Source organism: Ascaphus truei, chromosome 2 (assembly GCF_040206685.1).
Source record: "Ascaphus truei isolate aAscTru1 chromosome 2, aAscTru1.hap1, whole genome shotgun sequence".
Taxonomy (NCBI): domain Eukaryota; kingdom Metazoa; phylum Chordata; class Amphibia; order Anura; family Ascaphidae; genus Ascaphus; species Ascaphus truei.
In genome coordinates this window covers 216,582,801-216,595,556 of record NC_134484.1, presented here as the reverse complement: position 1 = coordinate 216,595,556, position 12,756 = coordinate 216,582,801, and the positions used below count along the sequence as shown (strand labels likewise).

Genomic DNA, 12,756 nt, shown 5'->3' with positions numbered 1-12,756 from the left:
TCCTGTTGCATGACCAAATTTCGGCCAAGCTTTAGATGTCAGACAGATGGCCTCACATTTGACTCTAGAATACTTTGGTATACAGAGGAGTTCATAGTCGACTCAATGACTGCAAGGTTCCCTGGTCCTGTGGCTGCAAAAACAAGCCCAAATCATCACCCCTCCACCACAGTGCTTGACAGTTGGTATGAGGTGTTTGTGCTGATATGATGTGTTTGGTTTTCGCCAAATGTGGTGCTGTGCATTATGGCCAAACATCTCCACTTTGGTCTCGTCTGTCCAAAGGACATTGTTCCAGAAGTCATGTGGTTTGTTCAGATGCAACTTTGCAAACCTAAGGCTAAGGTCCCGCTGCATCAGACAGCACGCCCGCACTGCATAAAGGTGGCGCGTGTAGGGCACTTCAGCGCTATCTGTGGTCCGTAGGGAGCATTTTTGCAAGGGGGCGTGGCCAAAATGGGTCAGGGGGGCACGGCCATGACAGGGGGTGGGCCAAAACTCACAGCACACACAGAGTACGCTCTCAAGACAGGCAAATTAACTATTTATTAGGGAAGGAAAGTGGTGGAAGAAGAACTCTCATCATTAATGATATCTAGGATACAGTGTACAAGAACAACAGTACATTAACTGGCTTCCTTGTAAAGCACTCGTGTTATGGCAAGTTCCTCCTCCCGTCCTCCCCTCCTCCCCGGCTCCCTGCCAAACCATGTGACGCCGCTCGGGATTACAATTCTATTGCATCCCCTGCTGGCTGACGCGTCACAACATGTAGTGAGCCCTATACAGTGAGGAGAGACTGGGACCGGCGCGGGAGGATACAAGCAGATGGTGAGTAGCGCGCACGGCCGCAGCGGGACCCACGCCTAAGCCGTGCTGCCATGTTCTTTTTAGAGAGAAGAGGCTTTCTCCTGGCAACCCTTCCAAACAAACCATACTTGTTCAGTCTTTTTCTAATTGTACTGTCATGAACTTTAAGATTTAACATGCTAACTGAGGCCTGTAGAGTCTTGGGTTTTTTGCAATTTCTCTGAGCATTGCACAGTCTGACCTTGGGGTGAATTTGCTGGGACGTCCACTCCTGGGAAGATTGGCAACTGTCTTGAATGTTTTCCACTTTTGAATAATCTTTCTCACTGTAGAATGATGGACTTTAAATTGTTTGGAAATGGCCTTATAACCCTTCCCAGATTGATGGGAAGCAACACTTGCTTCTCTAAGTTCAGTGCTGATGTCTTTCCTCCTTGGCATTGTGTTAACACACACCTGAATGCTCCAGACCAGCAAACTGCTAAAACTTCAGCTTTTATAGAGGTGGTCACACTTGCTGATGATCAATTAAACAAGGGCATTTGATTAGCAGCACCTGTCTGCTACATAGCATCTTAATTCCTATGGAAGCAGTAAGGGTGTACTTAGTTTTTCACACATAGCTTCTCCATTTTGGCTTTATTTTTGTTAAATAAATCATGACACGGTGTAATAAGTCATGTGTTGTTGTTCATCTGAGGTTGTATTTACCTAATTTTTAGACCTGCTAAGGAACAGATGATTGTTATTATGTCCTGATATGTAAAACCATGGAATTCAAAGAGGGTGTAGTTTCTTTTTCACATGACTGTGCATATATGTGTACCTGTTAATGCGCAGGTGGCCTAAGCCTCCGCTTCTGGGAGCCTGGGGTGATGTCTCTCTCTGTTCGCTGAGGCGCCTCCACCTATGAGGGTTCCCAGCAGGGTGGGATGGTCCCATATAGGATTCAATAACCACTATACAACTAAATAAGTTCTTTACTACTCACACTATAACAAGAACACACTCACAATACAATATCACAATTCAATTCCCAAGCACAATACCTAAACACTCCGGTGTGGTTACCCCAAAGTACTGAGGGTACACTAGGCACCTAAATACCTGGTGTCCGTAGAATATTTGAGAGGTAGTGCTACTCCTCCCCCTGACGAAGCGTGCAAGACACGTGAAACGTGCGTAGGGACGTAGGACGTCACGCCTGTGACGTCATCGAGTGGCGACATCCCACCACAGCGGGAACTACAAGCAGGCTTGTATTGTATACACATGCAGCTACGAGTCTAACATACCCAGACTCAAAACGAGCAGCCCACACATATCTACTTTGGGTAGATCTGCTACATAGCAGCACCTAATATAGTATTAGACACACAATGTGGTGATTTTGACTGCTGCGTTTATTCCATCTGCACCACCTAGGCAATCTTTGCCTTTTTGCATTATATAGCTACAGCTGTGGTACATTTGGCTATACTATCTTATGGTAGCATTGATTTAGAGGATAACATGTACAGATGTGATTCATTGTGATACAATAATCCGTTTTGACTTGCATCTAGTGGACATTGAAGTCAAACGGTTAATGTGATTCAAGTGTGTATATATGTTACTCTTTACTTCAGTCTCAAAAGAGACACAGAGACGTATACCATCTTTATATACACACTGCATCTACCTGTTTTTTGCAATCACACTGTCTACCATTTCCTAATTGAGAAGGTACAAGCCGCAAGGTAATTTACCTAAACAATAGACAAGAGTTGTGATATGTGGGATGCCTAGATGTGACAGTATTTTGATTTGTCAATAGTACTTACCTTACCATACCTGTACACATCAACCACAAGATTATAGGGATTTTTAATTATGTATCTGTGTTTTTAAACTTTCTATGCAGATTCAATAAAATTTTATTATTTTTGATACCCTCGGTGTTTTCGGGAGTACCTGACAGACCAGCAGTATAATACTGCAGGACCACTGCGTCCATCACAATAGATGTGACATCCGAGTGCTAAATAAAAAGGGTTTTATTTTTGATCAAATCTCTTGATCAACACTGATACTAGAGGTAGTGCTACCCCTGTATGAATCGTTGGTGCACTTATATACCACCCTGGGCACTCCTGTACCCAAGTACAGCCGATGGATTAAAGGTTGAGTCAGGTCCCACATCGCGGGGCCTCCAACACCAATCTCCTCTCTCCTTATGAATCCCGATACACCTTGTGAGGCGAGCTCCAGCTGGATTGTCTCACCTAATGTCTATCTGGGCCTGTGACGTGGTCCCAAACCGCAGGGCACCGCGTGGCCATCCGGTCACCGATGCAACAGGCTTCTATTTACTAATGGGGAAGCATCCCTATCTGGGGGCCATAACTGCAACACTTCGTTGGGGGTGACTTAGGGCCTAGCTGGGGCCTAAGCGGCAAATCTAGGCATAGTCTAGGGAAGCACTGCTCCCTGGACACTACCTGCTCTATTGCCTCCTCAGTCAGGACTGAGCACACTGGCTCCTGTCCCAGGGGTTATCCTGTTTCTCTCCCCTGCCTGACACCTATTAGCTGGTATAGTCCCATGTGTTATTCCCTCCCCCTGAGGACTCTGGGACATGTAGTCCCTCTGCAGGCTATGCGAAGCCTGTTCAAGATTGCCGGAGCGCTATTTCTGCAAGGCATTATGGGACTTGTAGTTCCCAATGCCTTTTTCATATATATATATAAAAAATATATATATACACACACACACACAGACAGACAGACAGACACACACACACACACGTGACATGTATTTATGGAAACATTTTAGATTTTCTCTATTCCAGAAATCAATATTTAAATGACAATTTCTTTTTTCTTGTGTCATAATCAGCTGTGTTCTTTCCACCTTTGCTATGAAAGAAGACAGAGAACAATCAATGGTAGTTTGGGAGAGATATATTTGATCATCAATGGTCACTGTCATTGTGAATAGCCAGATTTAAAACAAGGAATGGCAAGGGAATAGACACGACAAGGTCATATAATAAGTTATTATAAGCATTTTGGTGTCTCAATGTCCCTTTTTCTGGAATAATTTAAATTTTGTAATCATCTAGCAATTTTCAGGAAAACAAGTTTTATTTTTACTGTTATCAGTAGTTTCTCAATTACCTTTTTAATCACTTGGTAATTCTGAATTTCATTTCATATATACAATCTGCATTAAATACAATAAAACCCTGGCATTATTTTTTATTGTTCTGAACAGAGCAGTAAAAACATGGTGGTGTACTGATATTTTCAGAATGTAAATTCATGGCATGTCATCAAATGAGAATGTTCAAAAGGTTCAAGAGATACATTGCATGACTGGCATGGCATATGCCTTTTTCTTTTTCTATCTCAACAAGTAAAAGGAATAGAATACACAAACAAGGTAGCTACAGTACATTTTCAAATGTTTGCAAAATAAATGAATGTAGAAATATTGCTTATCCACATGGGTGAGTAATTATAGATGCAAAAATGTATAGTTTATTTATTTATTTTTTAAACATCCAGCTGAATGGACAGATCAAAATATCTATGCACACTTAAAGCAGAATTATCTAAGCACTCATTTTTACTCAGTATTCAGATTTACTGTGAAACATCAATCTAAACCATTTCACTTGATGGTGTAGGTCAGAGCTGTAATATGCCTGTTATGATATTCATTAGTGTTATCCAAGCACAACATGGAACAAATAAATGGCCAAGATTAATATCAGTTTTTCTGTACTATATCAGCTACCGTATACATTAACATGATTTTTAAATGACTCACTGTACATGCAAAAATGTAATAGTAATAAATCAGCAATCCTTAAAAAAAGAAAACAATGGTTTTTGTTTAAAGAATCCGAGCCGGAACTGGACCGCACCATTTTTTAGCTTTGGGGTGTACTGGTTCCCTAGATACTTAACAATTTTGTTGCCAGTATTTTCTTCCCCTTTAGGGAAATCAAAATAGAAGCCACATCATGGGCAATAGGAAGTCACAATGTCAACAAGGAGATGATGTTGTGGTTTTCTCCAGGTTTCTATTGAACGTGCATTTAAATATCGATGAGGGAACGCCGGAAACAAAACCTGTATGTTTATTGGGAACTAGGGAGTCTCCAGAGATAAATATTGTGCAGTTCAGTTCCAGAGCCCACAGCTGGTCAACTGCTTTAAAAGAAATCAAACAGCTAAATTGAGCGGGGTTACTACTTTAACGTTTAAAACACTTTAACTATTGCTGAAAGCAAATAAAAATACCACTTATGAGCACATCCACAAAACTGCCTTTCCCCATTCTTTTAGCATATATTCAAGGCTGCCGACTGGCGGTAGGGGGGGAGACCGGGCCTATGGTTGCTGCCACCCCCGGGCCTTGGCTTTCCCCTGTTGCTGCCTCCTCTTCTGACACCACTCTCTCTCTCCCGCGGTGCATGCCAGAAACTAGGAAGCATTGAAAGAAGAGGCAGCAGCTGGGGAGAGCCGAGAGACGGTGCAACGGCGGTGGAAACCAGAAGCTGGTGCATGCTGGAAGGTGGGTGCACTCAGATGTCAGGACAAGCTTTTGGCTCGCTCAGCATGGGAGAGGCAGTTCTGGTGTGGGAAAAGGCAGCAGCAACTGGGGAGAGTCAGGACCTGGCCTGCAGCAACCAGAGGTAAGTGGTAATTGTATTTGTGGGGGGTGGTGGTAATTGTATTTGGGGGAAGATAGTTGTAATTGTATCTGGGGGTGGGTAGAAGTGGTGTTTGTAGCAGTGTGGGAGGGGGGATTGTATGAGTATTGGGAGGAATTGTGTGTGTGTGTGTGTGTGTGTGTGTGTGTGTGTGTGTGTGTGTGTGTGTGTGTGTGTGTGTGTGTGTGTGTGTGTGTGTGTGTGTGTGTCTAGGGGAGGAGGGGGGTTGAGTGATAGCAAAAGGGAGGAGAGATGTGTAAAAGAGGAAGGTGGAGAGTGAGTGAGGAAGAAAGGGCGGGGAAAAGCGACAGACAGGTGTGAAAGGGAGGAACTCGCAAGGCCTCCGACACGGAATGGGTCGAGGCACCGACACAGTGGGGTAAGGGTGGGGGGGGGGGGCAAAAGTCTAGTCCTGGGCCCCAGGAAATCTATCGGCAGCCCTGCATACATTGCTCCTTCCGAGGCCAGGTATTCTGGGTAATGACATGCAAATGAGCACTCAGTGTCACTTTTTGTTTCTAATCCACATTGACACAGATCCCTGTAAGCGTATGTCTGCTGTATTACACAGCTTTTAATAGCAAGACATACACAAACAGTTTGCGCACATGAGAAAATTTTCAGAGATACATAGATATCATATTTTCACCAGATTTTTCTCTTCCACAATCAATCAACTTGCAATCGCAGGGTTCTCAAAATGTCTGTTATATAAAGAAATATTTAAAAAAAAATAGATAATTGTGTACTGTATATAGAGCACTAATAGAGTACCACAGGTAAGGAATTGTGCCAGCCAGGCTCCAACAGCAAGGAAATTTGCCATACTGTTGTTAAAATTGTATTGTTCTGCAATCAGATATATAGTAGTTATTTTATAGTTTAAAATCACAATAATCAAAAGTTATGTTTAGAATGAGCCGAGAAAAAATACATCATAGTGAATTTAAAGTTCTCAGTAGGAATCATAGAGAATATTTGGTGAAGTCACAAAGTGTTATAAATCAACTGTGAAAGTAATGGTATGGCCAAAAAATATTTGCAATAATAGTTTTTATATTGTTGATGGCTGAAATTTTCAATATTTGCCTATTTAGTTAAATGTCTTTCATCCCATAATTTATCATGATAACTTTATTGGGTGAATATATAAGTGTAATTAGTGTGCAACAATTTATACTTACATTTCACCTAAATACATTTATCAAAATCATGCAGGTGGATAATTCAGATCATTTAGCCACATTACATAGATTGTACGTATTTAGTGTTCATTCCATATGGCAAATACCTTAACATTAGTTGTGTTTATAGAAAATTATTATTATGATTTGTTCTCTTCATTTAACAGATTATTTATTTTTACTAAATCCAAATGGTTGCTATATTTGACAATACCACAATGGCATTGCTATCATCTGTAGTAACTGTCACATCGGAAGAGTGAATCCTCTTTAAGATTTTATGTGAGCATCATTAAGAAATTCAGCTAATGGCAGAAATAAAGACATACATATAAAGCATCAAATCTAGCACAATCCTAGCAAATGTAATTTGTTTGTGCATTCAACAACTGAGAAATGTTGTGTATCAAAGTCTCAATGAGAAGTCTCAATGAAGAAAGTTTCATTTTTATGTTGAAATACCAAATTCAACTTTTGTGCCCCTTTGATAAGGACATAGTATTGCCAACCAGACATCATGTTTTCATAAGACTTTGGTCAAGTCCTAACTAATTTCATTGCTTTATGGTTTGCGATAGACCTATAATTCCATAGAAAATGGATACTAGGCAAACCAGAACTGGACTCCAATCTGTGAATGAGGACATTTTATTCAAATCATAATTAGCTTTTTTTTCTTTTCTTTTTTTAAACATACAGTATACTCCAATATATGCATACAGTCACCCCAATTATAGAAATCAGACCTACAGTTAAGTAGGTTATTTATTTAGTGGAAGGTACAGGTTACTTGTGTATTCACAATTTTTATCTGTGAGCATTTCTATATATTGCTGTTACTCAGAAACAACATACTTTCTTGATACGTGAAGGACAGTAGTTACAAACAAGGTTAAATATCACTGTGACATCAAGAATACGATGTGCGCAGTGATGGCCTTAGCACATTATATCTTAATATAGCCTTTTCCATTAATATGTTGTCTTCTTAATAATTGTACAATTTCCTTTTCAAATTATTTGAGATGGTGTAAATGTATAACAAATGGTGTAAACATACAAAATTGTGCATACTGGGGTAGAATATTATTTTCCCATTTTCCTTTTACTGTAGTTTGGTAAAAATAGCCAACTACATTTTGTGTTTTTTCCAGCATGGTTGATTCCTTCCAAAGTACAGAAGGTAACTCATTTGTTTCGGGTACCAGTTGATTTAATAAGTCTTACTTAATGTGAATGTACCAATGCTAGACGGTCTTAAACAGCTTTTGTATGACAGAATGTTGCCAACTTTCCCACTGGAGTTTGTTTATTAGACCACTGGCACATTTTAAGCACGCAACATTTTCTAAAAATATTGAGAAACCAAGTGTATCAATCACTAATTTTGCATGTTAATCATGCTCTTAATTATCTTATGCGTACTACGTATACATAATGGTTTCAATAAGAGGATAATGGGCTGGTTATCTAATTTATATAGTACATATTTTGAAAAAGACGAATTTGAATACAATTTTTAACCAATTTGCAAAGCATCATCTTAAGAAATTGATGAAAAACAAGTCAATATTAATTTATATATCATGATTTTACTCATCTGTAGGCAATCTCACTCAGTACAGAGCATGATGGGATTTAAAGTGGCAGTCCCACATACAAGGTAAAAAAAGAAAAGAAAAAGCACATAACATTGAAATACAACATGCTATTTCTATATTTTTATTTGCTATCCTAATTTGAAAAGCTAAATTATGCATTTATCCCTCAAAATTAATCTCATTGACATCCATCGGAAAAATGGTAGCCATCTTAATTTCAATCAAAAATCTATGATTTTGGAGGCTGATATCTCTGGATTGCAACATCATAAAACTATAAGGAAAATATCACATAAAAAACACATATTATTAAATTGCAACATTCACAACATGTTTAAAAGAAGATCATTATCGGGGACTGCAGCTTAAATTGAGGAGATCGTTATTTTATTGGAATATAACATTAGACCCAGAACTGTCACAACTGTCCGTGCACCTTTAACATTGTGATTGTAAAACTTGGTTGTATCAGAACATTGACAAAATTGTATGGCCTTGATAAAAATACAGTATACTATCCTTAGGAATGCAATACTGCCAAACCAGCAAAACACCCATGCTTAATGATCATTTGCATTTTACTACATTTTCAAATATTCAATGGACCATGTCTGTAAATTACTTATGCACACACAGTATATTAGTCAGAATTCCTTTGCACTCGAATACAATATTTTTTTTTATGACAAGTAAAATACTGTAGTTTATCTCACCATATACCAAACATTAATTACTGCATCTGTCATAAGCAGGATACAGGTGTAAAATGTTACATGGATTTTCTATAGTTATGTAACACTAAGACTTAATGATCAATAAAGTGATACTATTATTCACCACTCAAACACTTAATCATTATTTAGCACTTCTCAACTAAAGTAAGCTAAAAAAGATGTGCACTCAATCACAAGTGGACAATGGGCTCTTGTTAACTCAGAGAGGTGACCTTAGTCTAGCAAAAGAGTCCTTGAATAAGATTCACCAACTTCAAATTAAGTGTCATAAGATTGAATACATGTATAATATGAAGAATCATTTTAGTGTAACCTTTTTATTGTGGCATGTTCTGCCCCCTCTAAGTAGATTAAAATCACATTTCTGAGAAAACACATAAAAGATCTTCAAAATGCATGAGAAATGATTTATTCACTTTCACAGCTACAGAATGCAACATTGATCAAGACACTGAGATGTGTGGCAAGCATCACAAGCTGCTGTCTGCAATTCATATAATCTATACAGTAAATACTAATGCTTTGTCCTTTCTTTGTACTGTTTTATCTGTCATGAGAAGATATTTTATTAGTTCTAGCTTGTCCCTTTGGTACCACATACCTATTAAAACAGAGTGGTATTCTATAAATAAGACTGTTCTTCCAAGAGAAAGATGGAGAGAGTACTATGCTGACATTAATAGCTTCTTTTATGTCCTGGACATCACTACACTAGAATCACATTTCATTGTTTTGTTTTTAACAGAGTTGAACCTTGGAGAAGGACAAGTGTAACAAGGTACAGTATGACAATCTCACTTTTTCATTGTCAGTAGAAAATTGGATAAATACAGTAGTCTCACTTGCCACTTACAATAATAATAAACAATTCTCCTACAATGCTTCCTACATATTTTGACACCTTGAAACTTTAATGATTCAACACTCAACTGTAAACTCAAACTGGAGAAAAACATTATACATAATTAGCAAGCAAACAATACATTCACTTCTATATCCACAATAAAATAAATGTTCGTTCACATTTGCTTTAAATAACCTGTTCCATGTTTTTCACATTATTCAATGATTTCAGCTTTCTGCTAGAAACATTATAGACAGCCTTCAAGCCAGTTATACTAGCAACATGAAAGGCTCAAAATAAAGCCTAATACTTCTTAAATTACCAGAATATTCTGGGAAATAGTAAAAGGAGAAATACAAGCTTTTATTGATATAGCTAGAGTGCTGACTTGCTGCAGTGCAGAATGGCAGTTTACTCAGAGAACTTTCAATGCAGAAACGTGGAAGGATGCAGTCACCCAGATAAAAAAAAATCACTTGCCTTAATTGAGATCCTTTCTTTTCCTACAGCTCAGACATCAGGAAGATCAGCAGTGATTTCTGGGGAAACCAAAATCCACAAGGTACTGGAGCAGATTGTTGTGCTGTCTTTATTTCCCTACCTCTGTGTGACTACAGCCAAGAGAAAGAGGGGATGCAATCCTCAGAGGATCCCTTGTTGTAAGGGAGAGATACTGTATAGTGCCAGTGATTTTGTTTTCTCAAAATTAGATCTTCTGCCACAGTGCTTTGGTCCGGAAGATCTTCTAACTAGGGTGATAGGCTCCTGTCAGGTCCCCCGAGTCTCGGGATGATCATTGACCTGATTAGTGCTGAACACTCCCTGCATGCAGGAAAAGGACACAGAGGATTGGTTGATGGCAAGAGAATTGGGGGAAAAAATGCACGGGAGCCACTTGGGAACGCTGTCTTTTCCAGACTAATGGATGTGTGTTGCTGCTGAAGCTCTGCAATTTGCAAAGAGGTTATGTACAGTGTTAACCATCTCAGGACTTGAATAAATGCGCTGCTGCCTCTGTGCTGCTGCTGCTGCTGGTAAGATAGCACTGCACTGTATTTCTGCACCAGCCTTAAGCAGAGTGTACAGCACAATAATTAGAGACTGATGTAGATGTTTCATAACAAAAGGCTTAACATATGCAATTTGCTGTAAACTAATAAATAAAGTAGATTAACACGCCTGCTCTGACCCCAGAGACTGATTCTCCATTGCAGCCACAGCTAAATGCAATGCATTTGGTAGTCTCATATTTAGCCACTGGTTCACGATTGTATTTAAAAAAAAAAAACCCAGCATGCACATACAAAATAAGCATATTTGACACGGACAGAGAATGCTTCTTTTTTTGGGTAAAGACTTCAAGGGTGAGATTAAATTTGTTCAAAAGAAAGTGAGAATTAGCTATTACTGTATCTGTTTGACTGGGAAATAAATTAACTTCTACTGCACCGGCTGATTTTTGTGTTTATAATATAGAATAACAGGTATGTTAACATGTACAGTAGCAGTATATATGTGTACTGTATGTATGTGTATATGTGTGTGTGTGTGTGTGTGTGTGTGTGTGTGTGTGTGTGTGTGTGTGTGTGTGTGTGTGTGTGTGTGTGTGTGTGTGTGTGTGTGTGTGTGTGTGTGTGTGTGTGTGTGTATATATATATAATGGAAATATTACTGTATGCTCATTTGCATTATTTAGACAGGTCTGCAACCCCGCCTTTCACCTTTACTGCCCAGCATACAGTGCTTCCACTGCAGCAAGGGATTCTGGGAAATTACATGCAAATGAGCACACAGTGCCACCTTTTGCTTCAAATCCATTTTGACATGAACCCCTATAAGCTTATGCTTGCTGCATTGCACAGCTTTTCAGCACAGCCTTGGTTAAGATGCGTAGCCAGTAAACCTACCCACAGAAAGCTGTGTTGACTTTTTCTGTCTCACCAGTGTGAGGCTGGTTATACGGACTTTGCAATTTGAAGCTTGGGTTAGGTATCCACCACACATTAGTTAAGCTATGGTGGGTAAAAAAGTAACAAAAAACCCTCCACCGTAAAGCATACTGTATAGCAAATGGAAATATTACTGTGTGCTCATTTGCATGTTTTAGACAGGTCTGCAATCCTGTATTTTAAACATTTTGCAGGAACTTTGAAGCAGCAGTTATGTGTATGTATACACAGAAATACAATACGATTCATCCAGCTAACTACAGTAAACCGTCAATTCATTAGTGGAAGGGAGGTATGTGTGGGGGAAGGGAAAAATATTACATTAGTACAAATAATACAAATACCTTTAATAATTAGTATAAAGAACAACAACAAAAATGAAAAAATTCTGAGTTAATGTAAAATAATAATTCAATAACCAGCGAGGTGGTGTTCAGGATAGCGCATAACTGTGGCCTTCCATTAAACAATCTGTAAGTTCAATATCCCCATAAGTGAAGTGTAGATTGAAACCTAAATATAGAATTGTCTCTTCCTTCATATATGTTCAATGTCAGGAATTATTGGTGATACAAACAATTTATGGAGATTGTCGTTTTCGTGAATGCCAGATCTTACATTTGTGGTTTAACCCGTTCAGTGCCAAAGGTTAATGCAACTGGCAGGCCAAGCAAATGTGCAAACTTGTGCTATACATTTGTTAAATTATAATTTCCTACGAGCAACTAGATATGGTCAGTACCTATGACTACTATACAGATGTAGAAATATTTTTTTATCTACTGACTGCAGAATATTGTGTTAACGCAGAATATCACAGAGTTTCATTTAGATTAAATGGCAGTGATAATGCAGAAGATCACAACATACTGTAACTCACCATAACAACCCAGCAGAAGAAATGACCCTTGATGTGTATTCAGGTTTTTTTA

The 12,756-nt window shown here is 38.8% G+C and overlaps 1 protein-coding gene across 2 annotated transcripts in view; it reads right to left on the bottom strand.

The window, feature by feature from the left end:
- CDH12 (cadherin 12) overlaps nt 1-10,886 on the bottom strand; it is a 1,010,774-nt gene extending 999,888 nt beyond the window's left edge. Inside the window, exon 1 of one of the 2 annotated variants that reach the window (XM_075585916.1) lies at nt 10,356-10,886. The gene's annotated coding sequence lies outside the window, so the exon portion shown is untranslated. The remainder of the gene's footprint in view (nt 1-10,355) is intronic. The other variant, XM_075585915.1, reaches the window with a different exon arrangement.
- Between the last annotated feature and the right edge of the window lie 1,870 nt (nt 10,887-12,756).